A 15,275-nucleotide genomic window follows, 5' to 3' on the forward strand; every position below is an offset into this window, starting at 1 on the left:
GCAGTTGGGACAGGTGTTCAGCCAGAAGTGTCTTCTGGACACACGCAGCGAATGTTACCACTGCCAAACTTGGTTTTCAGGGAGCTCATCCGACAGGCATGATGAAATGAGGTCAAAGAGAAGTTTCCAGAGCTTCAGACTCTTGGTTTCTAACTCAACTAAGAAAAGGTTTGAGAGGAAAAATCCCTGACCCAAACCAAAGCAGAGGGGGGAAAAACTACTGTTGCCTAAAGCAACTAAAGAGAAACACGGCGTTCCCACGGCTGTCCCCTGCCGCTGCATGTGTTGGGGGATCACATTTTTGCCGCCAGCCGTCTCATTCCTTTCTCTCAGACGCACACTCTCATTCCTTTCTCTCAGAGGCACACACGGTGTTGCTGAAACATAGTTGCAAGTGAATTTCCTCCCATCTGGGCACTCTTGCTAACTATACTGCAGCATCCGGACTATACACACCAGCCCCAGCCATCTCTCTCTCCCGCTGATAACTTTACTCAAAAATACTGTTACATTCTTTTTCCAGCCTTTAGTTTGACATAATCAAAATCCTGTGCACATACTTGCCTCTCTCTCTCTCTCTCTGGAAAACCCCTGCATTTCCTCATATTCTAATTGTATTATCAAGTGTTTTGTTTGGTTCATTAATCCCTTCCCAGATGATTTGCTCCTGGTAGAACATTCTACCCATGTCTAATAAATCATCTTAGAAAACACCGCAGGTTCTTCTCCGTCCTAGAGACTAGAGTCCTGTGCCCCTGCAAATGGTTTCATTCTCCTTCCTCTCACAGAACTGTCCCCTTCAGCTTCATCATGCAAGCTCTCTAACAATCCAACAGCAGAAGAGAGATTTCAGAATGGGGTGCTGGCTACCCTCTCATTGGCACACCCCATTACTCGCTTCCCTGGGACATACTCAGGCTCGTTTTGTTACCTAAACAAGGTTTCTCTGGGTGGCTGCAGGCAAGGGGTCTGTCTCATCTCTGTCCCCTGCTGGACCTGGGAGTCGGGGGATGTCTGAAAGGACCCCCTACCCTGATGGGATGCTTCCGTGTGACCAAAGTGAAGAGGAAGAAAAGGAGATCAAAAGGTTTTAACTGAGTATCCAGAGGATGTGAAAGGATTTAGGGGCACAGTTCTTGCTGCCAGGATGTGACTGAATTGCTGGAGTAGGGGATTATGGGATTGTGTCTGGAGCGGCTATAAGGCATAGGCCAGGTGTTGGGTACTCTGAAATAATCAAAGAGGGCCTCAGGGTCCACGGAGACTCATCCTACATTGAAAGTCATCGTCATCTAGAGTAACCCCCCCCCCCCATTTACAGGTGAGCGAACTGAGGCCCAGAAAGGATCCAGGGTTTCTTATAACAAAAGTATAATATTTTGCCTACTTTATCTTCTTGGTTCCCAGCATTTATCAATGACGCGATCCATGCGTATGTGATTGAGTGTTCTTAACCCAGTTCATATTTTCTACAGATATCTTTGATTTTATTTTTTTATTTATGTTCAGTTCCGCAAACTTATCCCAGGCCTCCTGTGTGCTAGGTGTTCTGTGCAGCTGAAATATGCAGTTATTCTGCCATTCTTATTTCCCAGAGTTTAATCACCAAAAAAGCGAGGATCAATTATTATAATGTGGCCGTATTTTAAGCCCTTCGGTGCCTGCGAAGTCAAGCGGGAGAGTCATTTTATTTCCTATTTCAGAGGTGATAAATATCCTGGAATGTCATCATTATTCTTTTTGTGCCGTTTGTAAATCACATTTATAAATCTTTGAGAAAGAGGTACCAGCTTAAGTTTATTTTTGATTCATAAAAGTTCTAAATCTTCCCAGTTTCTGTTTCTTCCACCACAGATGTCTCCAGAGTTGGTTATTCCCCACTCATTTTCGTTGGTTCTTCTTTCATAGCCAGTATTTCCAGAAATCCACATTAATTTCTCACAGCAGCCATTAGGTAACTGCATATATGAGTAGAGATAACCTAGGATTTCTACAATCTATTGATGTAAGTTGTTCCTGGGCTCTGGTTGCAAGGGGTCTCAGCAAAGTATGACTGTTTTGGCAGTGCAGGAAAGATGTATGCAGATTCATTACTACATGTAACTACTCCTAAATAGAATATTCGTACATATTACAGATGAAATGGGAACTGGTGGATTAAGTTCTTTTCCTTTTGGAAATTTTATTCAAATTTACACATCTGTCTCAACCCAGCAGAAAAGAGGAAATGTATTCTCCACTAACCTAAATTTCCTTAACAAATTGAGCAGTAATTTGCAATTAAAAATATAGAATTTTTCCAAAGTTGAGGACAGACACAAGGTTTGCTTTCATGCTTTAACTAGATAAGCAGTGAAATGGTACCCCTCCCCCCAATCACACAGCATCACTCTCCAAAATGGGTCTATTTGGATAAAATTTGGAGCTATGTTCCCCACCCAGAAAACACTTGAGTAACACAGGCCGTCCCCAAAAACAAAACAAATACAAAAAAGAAAAAAAGGGCTGCCCTGCTAAACTGCAGGCTTCAGGCTTTTCTTTCCCTTCTTAACTCCCCCCGTGAGAAGATTAGGAATATTTTCATAATGAAAATGCCCACAATTACTATCAAAATACCACTTTGAACTGCTGACGTCCAGTAAAGGTCAAAACTAAAAATGCAAGTGTTCTTTTAAGTGGACACAGTTTGCATTTTTTATACTAAAACACCCGTGATGTGGGACAGTTTATGTGAAGGACAAAGTTTTTGGAGCAAGTGGGTGGAGCTCTCCTCTTGGAAGCTGGGGAATATGTGTCCCATTTTGCAGAGAGAACTGTTGAGATCCAAGATTGCGTAGCTTTTTTAATAAGCAAAATAAACCATTCTTCCTCTTCTAACCTAACCTACCTATGGTTTTCCAGCAAAAGGGTGGAGATACAGGATTCCAGAGTCTTAGGAAGCAGTCTCCAGCAATAACTAGGAGCTTAGGTCGGGGCAAGAACAGCAGGTGGTGCGCTGGTGCCCTCAGCATCCACGTGAACTTGTGAGGAAAGCCCCCCAGAAGGAGCTTTCCTTACAAGTTCTTAGGGACTTAGGATCCTGACCAGAGAACCTGTAGGCAGGGAGTAACCCAGTAGCAGAACCACGGAACTTATCAAGAAGCCCAGGACCTGCCTAAGTCCTTATTCAGTTCAAGGTTTTGAGATTCGGTACTTGGTTTGTTTTGTCTTGATAGTCACAGCTCAACAGGTATTTTACTTCTGCAGAGAATGCTGTATTTGGAGTTAGGAGACCAAGTTCAAGCTCCGCCGAACTACTGTTTAATAGCTGTGGACTGTGGAACCCTTAGGCAAGTCACTTGCCCTCTGAGTCTCAGCTTCCTGTGAAAATGGAAATAACTCCCATGGTAGATGGGAGGGCTCCACTTTCTAAATAACCCTTTGCTCTGCTTGCTCCACTTCAGTCGCCTCCTTCCTAGCCTCTTCCAGTCCATTCTTCACACAGCAATCAGCTGCTATGATCATGTTTCTAAGATGCAACCCTCAACATGTAGCCTTTGAGTCCTGTCACCTCTCCACCCCCCTCTCAAATCATCTCAAAACCAAAGTCCTATCTGTAGCCTCTGAGGGTCAACATGGTCTGCACCCGCCCACCCCTCTAGTCTCATCACATAAGGGTCTCTGTTTCACCTATCCTGATCCTCTCATACCAGGTTTCCTCTAGCCACAGGACCTTTGCACATACTTCTCCCTCTGTCTGGAATAATCTCTCCTCTCTTCCTCCCCACATAAATCCTGCCTATTCTTCTGGTTTGTCCTCAACATCTCTTCCTCAGAGGAGCCCCCTCTTCCCAACGCCTGTCCCCCTACCGCTGCCAGTTTCTCTGTGCTTCTCTCAGCTATGGGATTATTAGCGTCTGTCTCCTTAACCAGACTATGAACTTCCTGGGGCAGCTCCCATTTCTGGTTTTGCTCGCTAATGCACTGGGGTTTCAGTAAGCATATTGGGCACATAGTCATTCTCAGTTTTTATTATTCATGTGCTGAATGTACAGCACCTAACCCTTGTACTCAGACGTGTTAGACATTATTTGTTCAAAGAAGTAAAAGGTAGGATCTCTACCATCAAGTAGTTTTGGCCTTTGAATGGCATTCCGAGTTCCAGCCATGCTGCCTAGTTGTCCCTGATGTGGAACTTCTGAAAATGCTTTATAGGAAATTGGAGGTATTTGAGAAGATACAGCATCATTTATTTAGAAAGGCGATTATGGACAAGCCAACTAATAAGTCCTGCTATATGAGGACAGAAGAAAAACTCACCATTCTCTAAACATTCAGGGATAGTTTTATTTTCATGATGACACCAGGCCCTTCTCAACTGATTGTTTTTAAACCACTAAGACTACATTTAATCTTTACAGCCTTCTCTTCAAGGATTCTACACAGTCATTTTAACAGACATTTTACTAGTCGGTCTGTAGATCACTAAATTAACTAGTTGGCTATGCAGGAGCCAAAATTAGTTTCATCTAAGTGACACATATCATAATTTTATTTCTTTGGGTAGAAAACCGACAACAAACAAAAAAGAATCAAAAAAATTCCAAATCACTGTTGAAGTTACACAAATCTGTGAAAGCCAGGAAATTCTCTTTAAAGTGAATCAACTTTAACTTTGATTTTCTTTGTGGAATTCATTGGTTTGTTACCTGACCTTCGTGTTCTTTAGAGATAGTTAGGAAATCTTACAATCTTGTTAAGAGACGTAAATAAAGTGCAGGCCATTCAAGCCAGTAAGCATTTTTCAAAATTAGCTTGCTTGGCCCGACTCCTCTTTAAGATTCAAAGGTTTCAAAAAGTCTGAGGCTTCTTATTTCATTACCGCTCAAGAGTGTTCTCTTTTAACACAAGATTGCTTTTGCCCTAATTGGACTATTTTAAGTGGCGCTGCACTGCCAGAGCTTCACAAAATGCCTTGGGACATGGCTGTTCATAGGACAGACACACGAAAATCTGATGAGGCAGCTTAGTGAGAAAAGAATTTAGAGAAAAAATAGGTGCCCCTCTGCTTTGAGTTTCTCCACAATTAAGTAGGAAGGGGTGGGGTAGTGAATATCATTAAATATGGTACCATTACCAACGCGAGTTCCTGGGAAAGGTCAGGTGGCTGAGCCCACCTGTCCCCACCAAGGCACGTCCAGTGAGTGTCCTCCTTTGACAAGGATCTTTGTTTTTCCCATTTGAGAGTATGTTCCTTGTCTAGAGACCACCCCCTCTCTTTCTGATGACTCTGTTTCACCCCACCATCCCTTCTTAGGGTCAGTGTAATTGGCTGTTAACACTTCCGTTTGCTTCAAGGCTGAGGTTGGGTCATAGCACTTCAGCTGTGCTACCCAGTGGTTAGAGCATGCTCTTAAAGTTGGGTAGACCTGGTTGAAATGCCATCTCTACTGGTCATGAGCTGTACATCTTTTAGGAAGCTACCCGGGCTTTTATTTCCTCATCTATAAAAGCAGAGGTAATACCACTTACCTCAGTGTTGACCTTCTTACTGTGAAAGGGGATGAAATTGTGCACGTAAAGCACTTAACACAGCGCCTGGCACAGAGCAAACACCCAGTGCTTGGAGTTTGGAGTATTACATCCTCGAGATGGATGCCAGCCTCCAAAAAAGGCCTTCTTTCCACAGAAATGAGTGGAACATAAAATCTTCTTTATAGGTGTTCTTACGTGATTTATTTGCAGTAAAGGTTTTACTAAAATGTGACAGCTGGAATTTTCAGGAACCACATGTGGGCCAGTATCTCCTGTAAAAGTGGCAACTATGAGCCAGACTCCCTTCTGAGCCCTTTTCAGCACATCCTCAGAACTCCATTTATAGATGAAGCACAGGGAGAGGTAGGTAGTGTGTCCAGGTGTGTAGGGTTATAACAATGGCTAACACTGGGCACTAAGATCTTTAATTGTCACAACACCCACAGAAGTAAGTACTTTAATATCCCCCATTTTCAACAGAGGACACTGAGGCTAGAATGATTTACCCAAAGTCACACGTCTGATAAATGGAGCAGAGATTCAGACCCCCGTGTGTCTCACCCCAGAGCCCGACAATGCTTCCTCTTACCCAGTGTTCCTGGGTCTTGGTTACTGCATTATCAGTGCCTGGCACATGATGGGTTCCCAAAAAAATTCTCCAAAGGAGTGAGGACAACAGATAGCTAACATTTATTGAGCCCTCATTCTGTGCAGGGCCATGAACCCTAATTACTTTCTCTGCACAGCCTAATTAATTCTAACACCACCCAATGAGTTAGGTCCTGCTGTAAACCCATTTTACAGATAAGAAACCTGAGGCACCAAGAGGTTAACTTGCCCAAGATGCTGCAGCTTGTAAGTGACACAGCCTACGTTGAAGGTGAGGCTGTCAGCCCTGGGGCTGAAGCTTTCAACCTTGACAACAGACCCTCATCACATATACAACTCCTGCCTGTTCTTGCCTGTCTTCATGCAGTATCTGTTGCAAGCCCTTCCTCGCTTGAAACTTAAATGACTATGGTGACATAAAACATGATTAAACATTGTTGTAAATCCTGTGTGACAACAGTTCTGTTGATGGAAGAATCTTCCTACATGCCCTTTCCTCTGATGACTAGAGACTTGAGGGTAAGAATTTTATTCCAGCCAGCCCTCTCATCTTTGAGGCAAGCAGCTACCAAATTTAAGTTTATACAAGAGATTTATGAGAGCAATATGAAGCTTATACCGGGGAGATGGAAATGACATAATAAAGTGGTTTTTGTAAGGCTCTGGGTGTGATGCTTGCAAAAACCTGGCCATGCTGTCTTCCTTCTATGTGCGGCTGTATTTGCTGTTACCATAGGAGATTATGCCATTGTGGATGGTTAAATGCAGTAAAGTTGACATGTAGAAAGAAGCATGAACACTTCTGAACGTGGCATCTCTCAATTCAAGGTGAAAGCCACCAGCATCTTCGGTGGAAGGTCTTCAGATGCACACTCTTTGTGCCTCTTGATTTCATCCCTGTTAAATGGTGATGGTACTGGCACCTCCCTCATGGGAAGACTACGTGAGTTGACGTATGCAGAGTGCATAGACTAATTCTTCGACTGGCACAGCAAGGTGCTGTCCCCCTGTTGGCTGTATCCCGACTGAGGTGTCAGAACTCCAGCGTTTGACCTCACATAGTCTGGTCACACACTAGGTACCAAGGTGAGTGATGCCACGCAGACAGCTGATAGGTGCTTTGTTAGAGTGTTCAACCTGGACATACTCAGGGAGGACCCCTGTTGACAACTGTCCTGGCATAGGGTGAGGTAGCTGAGCACACAGCAGTCCCCTCCCTGGGTCCGGGACTCAAGTGCAAGTGCCCATAAGCCAAGCCCCCATGTGCTTCCACTGCACTTGACTCCTGACGCAGGCAGCAGATCAGGCCCAGGGCCAGCCCTTCCAGCCCTTCAGTGTGAGTTAGAGAAGGGCCCCTTTTCCTCTGGGTGGACACAACCTGTAGCCTACCCACCCTCCTCCCCTCCTGGCCAGAGCATGTTTTTCACAGCTGAGTCCACACCACTACTGGAAGGGAGAGGACAGTTGGGGAGGGGAGAGAATTGACCAAGAAAGCGAAAGAAGCTATTTCGCATTTTCTGATTTTCTGTGAGGTCTATAAATTTGGTATTTCCTGTCTCTTTTCTCTCCATTGGGGATCAGGGGTTCTTTTTTCACTTCCAATGGCTCCACCCTGTCACCTGCAAGTTCAGAACCCAGAGACTTCAGGAGAGCTTAGCTCACTGCCTCGTTCCTTCACAAACACTCCAAGACCTCTCTCGTCCTCACGTATTTCATTCTCCAAACAGCAGAGGATACTTTCCTTGGTACCACTTTGATCGTATCAAGAAGTGGAACAGTAGACATTTAAGATCGAAAATGCTCCTCACTAAACGTGTATGTACGTAACAGAATACAACGCACTTATGTTTTATTCTTGTTCAGAATCTGAAAATTATAAAAATGAACTCAAAGCAGGTTTGTGTTAATCTTAGCTACGAATATAAGATCACAGAGCAGAAAATGTTTTTAAGAGTAGGAGGGATCATGAAATGCCAACAATTGTGCACGAGGGGAACATGACAGTCTACAGACGTGTGAATAGGTCACTCAGGTGATAAATATTCTCAAGGCGGCTGCATGCCAGCTGCTGTGCTAGGCTCTGGGTGTGCTATAGTGAACAAAACACACAGTTCCTGCCCCTGTGGAACTTAGGGCCCCATGAGAAAATACAGGCAATCAACAGAAAACCAAATAACTACATAATTACACATCTCACAAAAGCTGTGAAGGATGAGATCCCATTTGACTCAGTGACCTCTCATTGCGGGAATGTCCTCCAGCATCACTGGTCTACAGGTAGAAACAGGAGGCAGGCGGTTGGACCAGAAGGATTGGCCAGGGCTTTTCGGATGAGTAAGAAGGAATGAGAGGGGCAAGGATGGTTGAAGACAGTTGCAGGAACATCCTCCAGGGGTGAACAGCAATGAACCTTGAAATATAAAGGACCACATTTAACTGACTTGTAACGTGAAACCAATCCCTCTTCCAGAGGAATTCAATGTATACTTGGAAAAGACACTCAAGTTTCAAAGAAGAGCTTAAAGGGACCTAGAAAGTAGAAAGATTCAGCTGTAAAAACACCTTGTTTCCAAGTACTCACCACTGGGCTTTCCTATAATATGTTGAGCTGCTGCTTTATTTTTTTTATAAGTGTATTTATTTACTTATTTATTATCTGTGTTGGGCGGTGTTGCTGCACGCAGGCTGTCTCTAATGGTGAGCGGGGGCTACTCTTCATTGCGTTGCACGGGCTTCTCATTGTGGTGGCTTCTCTTGTTGTGGAGCATGGGCTCTAGGCGCGAGGGCTTCAGTAGTTGTGGCACAAGGGCTCAGTAGTTGTGACTTACGGGCTCTAGAGCACAGTCTCAGTAGTTGTGGCACACGGGCTCAGTAGTTGTGACTTATGGGCTCTAGAGCACAGTCTCAGTAGTTGTGGCTCACGGGCTTAGTTGCTCCGCGGCATGTGGGATCTTCCCAGGGCTCAAACCCGTGTTCCCTGCATTGGCAGGCGAATTCTTAACCACTAGTGCCACCAGGGAAGTCCCAAGCTGTTTCTTTAAATGAGGTTAAAGTGTGCATGTTCATTTTAAGATGCAGAACGGTTCAAATACACTGTCATTTAATGGATGTCTGTAACCTATCACTCACATTGGGATTTTGGGGTGATGATATCAAGGCTTCCACAAGGAGATAAGAAAGATTTTATTGATGAAGATAGGGTTTTGACCTGAGAAGAAAGCATCTTGTAATAGTGTAGGACTAATATTCTTTAATCTGAGTACGTATATGATTTTTAGCCTCTTTCTTTAAGACATGTCATCTCTTTTATCACTCGGAGGCTGGTAGCCAGCTATATCCTATATTTAAGGGAAGAAAGTAAAGGATTTTGAGTTTGACAGAAGGAAGACTCCTCTAATAAGAAAATTACCCAGGCTATACATTCATCCATGCAGGGCGCTCAGAATATAATAAGAAGGGGATATTCCCGTTGAAGAAATAGCAAACCTAGGAAAATAACATCAGGACACATTTAGAAATTACCATGGACAGACCTCACTGCGGTCCTTACTGCATCCAAAGCGCACCCGTAGAGATTTAAGTTCCTCTACATCAGAACTGTGTCTGTAAGGGTAGTCTCCTTATCCATACTGTCTCTAAAGTGAGTACTTTCTTCATACACATTTCTGAAATGAGTACTTTCTACAGAAACATATTAATTTGAACACCATTTGTTCATTAAGACTCGTATGCCTTCTTAACTACCATAACACCTCCATTTTAGATAAGTTGGCCTTCCCTTTATCGAGCCCCAGAGCAGACTATAAATATGAAATAAATTAGGACAGACAGGAGTTTCCCGAGTGAAAAAAGATCTTTTTTTAATGCAACCTAAATCAGGGCTTGAAACCTTTTACTTTTCGATATGTAGTTTATTATCGTCTGTTGCTTCCAGTGGAATCTAAGTTTTAATTAGTTTGAAAACATAAGTGTGATATTTAACAGAATGAAATCACTGCCCCTGTATTTAATTAAATGAACCCTATAAAAGTTGGGCTTTAGCCTGGGGCATAATTTATAGTAGGCTGAATTTAAAATTGCATTAGCACTTTATACTGGGGTCGTTTGCACATGTAATAGAAATCAAGGTGATTGTGATACATGGATCCTCAGAAACCAAATGTCTTCCCATAAAGAGAAACTTATTTTCTAACTTAGAGAGAGTACGCTCTGTCTTTTCCAAATTTATCTTGAAATACCCTGAACTGCTTACAATTATATTGTAGGCAACTTTGAAAGCTTTCTGGCTCCTGTTCTGAAAGGTGATTTTAAAAAGTGTATGACAGTAGTTTCACCAATGGAATTTCTAGGTAGACAGTGAAAGCAAAGACTCTTTCTAGGTCACGCGCTTCATGAGCGTTCCAGTGTGTGTAGACTCTGGCCTCCCTGACCAAGTCAAATCCCACACTAGATGCCGTGGTGAAATGCTACCCACAATGCATTTCATCCGACCATCTCTTAAGTGGCGTGCACATGCTGTGGCCTCACTTTTCCCGAAGAAATTCTTCCAAGTGGTATCCTGTCAGCCAAGAGGGGAACAAGTCTCACTAAATAATCTCAGTAAATTCTTGGTGAATGAGTAAAAGATGGACAGCTGGGTTATCAATGAAATGTACCCCCACGTGGAAAAACCCAGCAGCTTTGTATCAGTTCTCAGGGCCTTGGAAAACATGCACGGGCACCTCATGCAAAGAGCCACAGTCATGCTGTCCAGGCTTAAATGCAACCAGGAAGGAATCCTTCCATGCCCTCAGCATCTTGTCGCTGGAGATCTTATGCTAAAGGACCTCTTTAAGGCCCCTTAGTGTCCTGTCATATTTGCAGCAGTAGTGTTTGCCCCGAGACAAACCGATTGGATTTTCACCCATTATAATTGCACCTGCATCCCAGGAGACCGTCCAGAGCCTTAGGTGAATAACTTAAGCATTTAATCTATAATAAAGTTTGCCATCAGCACTTCTTCTTCCAAAACATTCCATTTACTTGGTTTTAGAGCTGCATAAACTGTTTTAAAAGCAATCTGCTCAATTGGGCGAGTTAATGATATTTAATTTGACTGGGCCAAACGTCACGGCATGAGCATTCCGCCTGTAATTGCAGCCATCATCCCCGCCGTGCTGTGTAATGTACATGTAATGCTAATCCCGGGAATAAAGGTTGTCATTCTCGGTTGGCTGACGGCGTGCACCGGAGTCATCACCTCGCTAAGTCTCTCAGTGATGTGATTCCAAGATGACAGGGTAATAAGTGTTATGTGCACAAGGTAATGCGAAACAAATTTGACTGCGAAAATGGATTGTCTAGGAGAGTAAACTCCCGCCTTGTCTCGGCGTCTTTTAAGAGAATGGAATGATGCCTAAAATACCTCGTCAAGAAGCTTGTGTGGCAGGGGTCAAGTCCTGTAAAATGTATCTGTTGCACAACTCCCCCCCCCCCCCATAGAATCCCAACCTGCAGACTGAAAATATTAATATGTATGTCAGTCGCTCAGGAACATGTGGGCTGCGAACTTCCCTGAAAAATAAAGACGCTTCTCAGTATGTTAATGTCTCTGAAGACTACCTAAGGAGGCTGCATTTTGCTTCTTTGATTTGCAGACTCTTTTCTCCTGGGAAAATGTGACTGTTCTGGGGCGGGATCCCCGTTAGCACTGGTATCTTGGTAAATTCTTATGATGTGCATGCTAGGCTGTAAAGCAGATTATTTCATTAAACTTTATAATAACCCTAAGAGGCATGACACCATAATTACATTTATTTGGCATGTGAGGAAACTGCGACTTAGAATAAATTGCCCAGAACGACAGTCCAGATTCTAACCCTGGTCTGATCCCCTGGTTTCAGCCCCTGGGCACCCCAGCCTTGAGCTGTAAGCAAGGAGCAGGTCGTCTGGCTTGTGGAGCGGCATATTTGAACTATGTGTGTCTAAAATATACATGGGCTCCTGAAATTGTTCCCTCCGGTTTGGTGGTCAGAACTGCCTTTGTGTGGGACCCAACCATGGGCGGCCATGACGATCTGGTGGGGATGAGAGGGCACTTCACAGTCACCCCCAAGTTCCGGGCCTCCCTGGGGATTTGCCACCACTCTTTCTCTGTATCTCAGGCGACAGGGATGTTACGGGTGCTGTCGTATCAATGCCTTCTAATAATAACCAAAGTCAGAGATTTAGAAAAGCCTTCCTGCCTTGGTAATTGTGTGCACTGGGCACAGGGTAACTCTTTGTCCTTCCTTTCATTTTTTAGGTACCCTTTAAGCATCTGCTCAGTGGTTCTAGCATTTCTAGAGAAGAAAGGAGTAGCTGTCATCACTTTTCTATAAAAAATAAGCTGATTAAAATACACTCCTCATCAGAAAAGCATCTTCACTCATTGTTTTATACAGATCAGAGGACTGCCTATAGGAACAAATGGCACATTCCTATCTAACTTCACATCTGTGCAATATCTATACGTACTGGGGTTTCTTGGGCTTCAGGGAGTTGAGATCCAGGTGAAAATGGCCCAAAGTGTAAGGACTGTGTTATCAAATATGACAAGAAGTTTGGGGTTACGAGGTTCTAAGCTTGGTCGGTTCATCTGCTCAGTGATTATCACGAAGAGTCCCCACTTCTCCAGTTTTTTGCTCTGCATCCCTTCGTGTGTTAAGCTGGCCTCAGAGACCCAGCTTCATCACTAAGCAGAAGGAACCAGAGCTCCACGATGGGCTGAAGGCAATCAAACCTACACCTCAGGTCTCCCCAGAGGGAACGCTCTCTGATCTGATGGAAAGCAAACAAAATCCAAGCTCTTTCAGCAGAGAGGAAGCAGGAGGAACAAGGAGGGATGCTTTTTATCAGGCGGCTGACCCTTCTGCTGAGGTATTTGCAAGACCTAATTATGTGGGTAAAACGTAAAGGTTCCTAGGATGGATTTTTTTTAAGACACAGTTGGAAAACTCCTTAGAAGAAAGTCCCATGTTCATTCCCTTTTGGCAAAAGGCCTCGTAGTTATATAAAGAAAGCACAGATTTGATATAACTTGCAGACCCCTTCGAAAGTCTCACTGTCTGAGTTCACTGTGGGTAAAACTACCTTTAGTAGAAGTCGTCCCCAGCATGGCGAGCTGGCATTGGCCAAACCAATATCTCCTAAGGGTGCTGTCTATGGCATTAATTTAATCCAGGGACAGACTTACTATTGCATCATAAACTCGTGTATTATTTGACTCTCGGTGTCATGCATTAATGGAAAATCTGGCTCAGAGAGTTCAGCCTTGGCCTGCATTTCACAGCGCTCCAACTTGTACTTCATCGCCCCGCCCGCACCTTGTCCTCAAGCCCTCAGAGTTCTAGACTCTGAGCAGGTTAGGGGTCAAGGCGCTCAACTGGTTTGGAAAGCTAGAAAGAATTCCTCCGTGCCCTTTCACTCTGTCCTCAGTGGAGGAAGAGTGAAGACGGCTGTGGTGTGAAATCCCTGCGTTCCCGGTCCTCCAGGGGGAGGGACTGTAAGAGTGGGATCGTTCAGCCATTCCCTTATTTACTGGTGCACTTGAGTCATTTTGCAGCCCAGAGTTCCTGCTCTGCCTAAGTCCCTCATGGTGATAGTAAATTACTTAAGTGGATTGAATCCAAATCATTAATAATCTCCACTGGTGTGATTCACTTGGGCTTCATGACAAGGAAAGAATCCAACATCTATTCCTCAACCCAACAGTTGTTTACAAGGCACTCCAACCTAAGAGTTCTTGTCCCTGTAGGGCCAGAGTGAAAGGGCTTAGGAAAAATAAGAAATAAAAATAAAACAGAAAAACCGCTCCCTAATCAATATTCAGGTTCTGCTTGGACAAAGAGAAACCCAGGTGCTCTACCTCAGAGGACAGATGTAACCATCAGTGTGCTCTGAAGTACATGATGCTGAGGGGGTGGGGGAGATATAGATGCCAGGCAGGAAAAGGTTCAGTGTTGGTTTGGGCATTTATAAATAAATGACATGAATTCGTCAGTGGTGCTGTCCAGAGAAGATGTGAGAAGCTGAAGAACTTCTGCAAACATATCTTCTGCGGAATATGGTTCCTATACCATCATTTTATATTTGCCTTTAAACAGTATACCAGCCACTTGGGGAATGATACCAAAATACTTCAGAGCCTGATAACTCTCATGCAGGTGCAATCATTAGACATCAGCAAACTCTCAGAACTCAATGTCATAGTCCTTCGCTGTGGGGGATGGTACGGGGAGGGTAAATGAAATAGTTGAGCTTCCTTGTTGCTTGGAATGACTTCATTTTCCAGACATAAGGTTCTCGCTTCTGTGTCCTCTTGTGGAAGCTGTTCTAAAGATAGCCGTGTTCAGTTAGTTTGGATTCTGCCGTTGGAAAGAATCCTGCAGGCAGCATCCAAAGTTCTGACCCATCAGTAACTTAGCAAGGTCATCTCACGCGGCTCATTTGTGGCTGTAAGGGGAGGGGGATGAACATACTTTTGGTCCTGCCAGCTTCCCGTGACTGTGATGTCTAAAGTGTCAAGCGGCATCTTCATTTACCTCATGCAGTGGACAGTGGGCACTCAGTAGATTCAGGCCTTGAGGATGCAGCAGTAGCAAAGGACCGTACACAGTGGGAAACAACACAGCAGTTAAGCCAGCTGCTGTTTCCCAAACATCGGCCAAAATGTCAGGTCATTTGAGCTCCTCCTTGGTACCTGCCATCTCCACCTATGACCTGTAGTATCACTTACTTAATATTCTCATTGACTTTTGAAGGAAAAGCGAAGGCATTCATTTAAGAAGGAAATGTCATCTTGCTTCCATAAAAGGAAAACTAATCTCACCTGACACGAACTGGGAAAATACACACCATTAAAACAGAACAATGTAATTAATTTCCCGTTAGCTAGGATGGCCTGATACAGGCTGTGAGCCTGAGGGTGCTCTTTTCTTTCACAGGCAAGATTAGGAGGGGATGAAATTGTGTTAAAGACATTCCAATAAGAAGCCAGGCCTTCCCTGCTGTGAGATTTATTCTCTCATGCCCCATCTACACACCTCCAAACTCACCCCATCCCCACCGCATTCCTGGGGAAATGTGCCACAGAGCAGTGAAGTTCTCGGACACCGCCAAGTTTTCCTTTTAAC

At 44.1% G+C, this 15,275-nt stretch overlaps 1 protein-coding gene across 1 annotated transcript in view; it reads left to right on the forward strand.

Annotated features, from left to right (window-relative positions):
* The window catches only part of PDZRN3 (PDZ domain containing ring finger 3), a 236,397-nt gene that overhangs the window by 193,700 nt on the left and 27,422 nt on the right, over positions 1-15,275 (forward strand). The window lies entirely within an intron of this gene.

The sequence above is a fragment of the Hippopotamus amphibius genome, chromosome 13 (assembly GCF_030028045.1).
Source record: "Hippopotamus amphibius kiboko isolate mHipAmp2 chromosome 13, mHipAmp2.hap2, whole genome shotgun sequence".
Classification (NCBI taxonomy): domain Eukaryota; kingdom Metazoa; phylum Chordata; class Mammalia; order Artiodactyla; family Hippopotamidae; genus Hippopotamus; species Hippopotamus amphibius.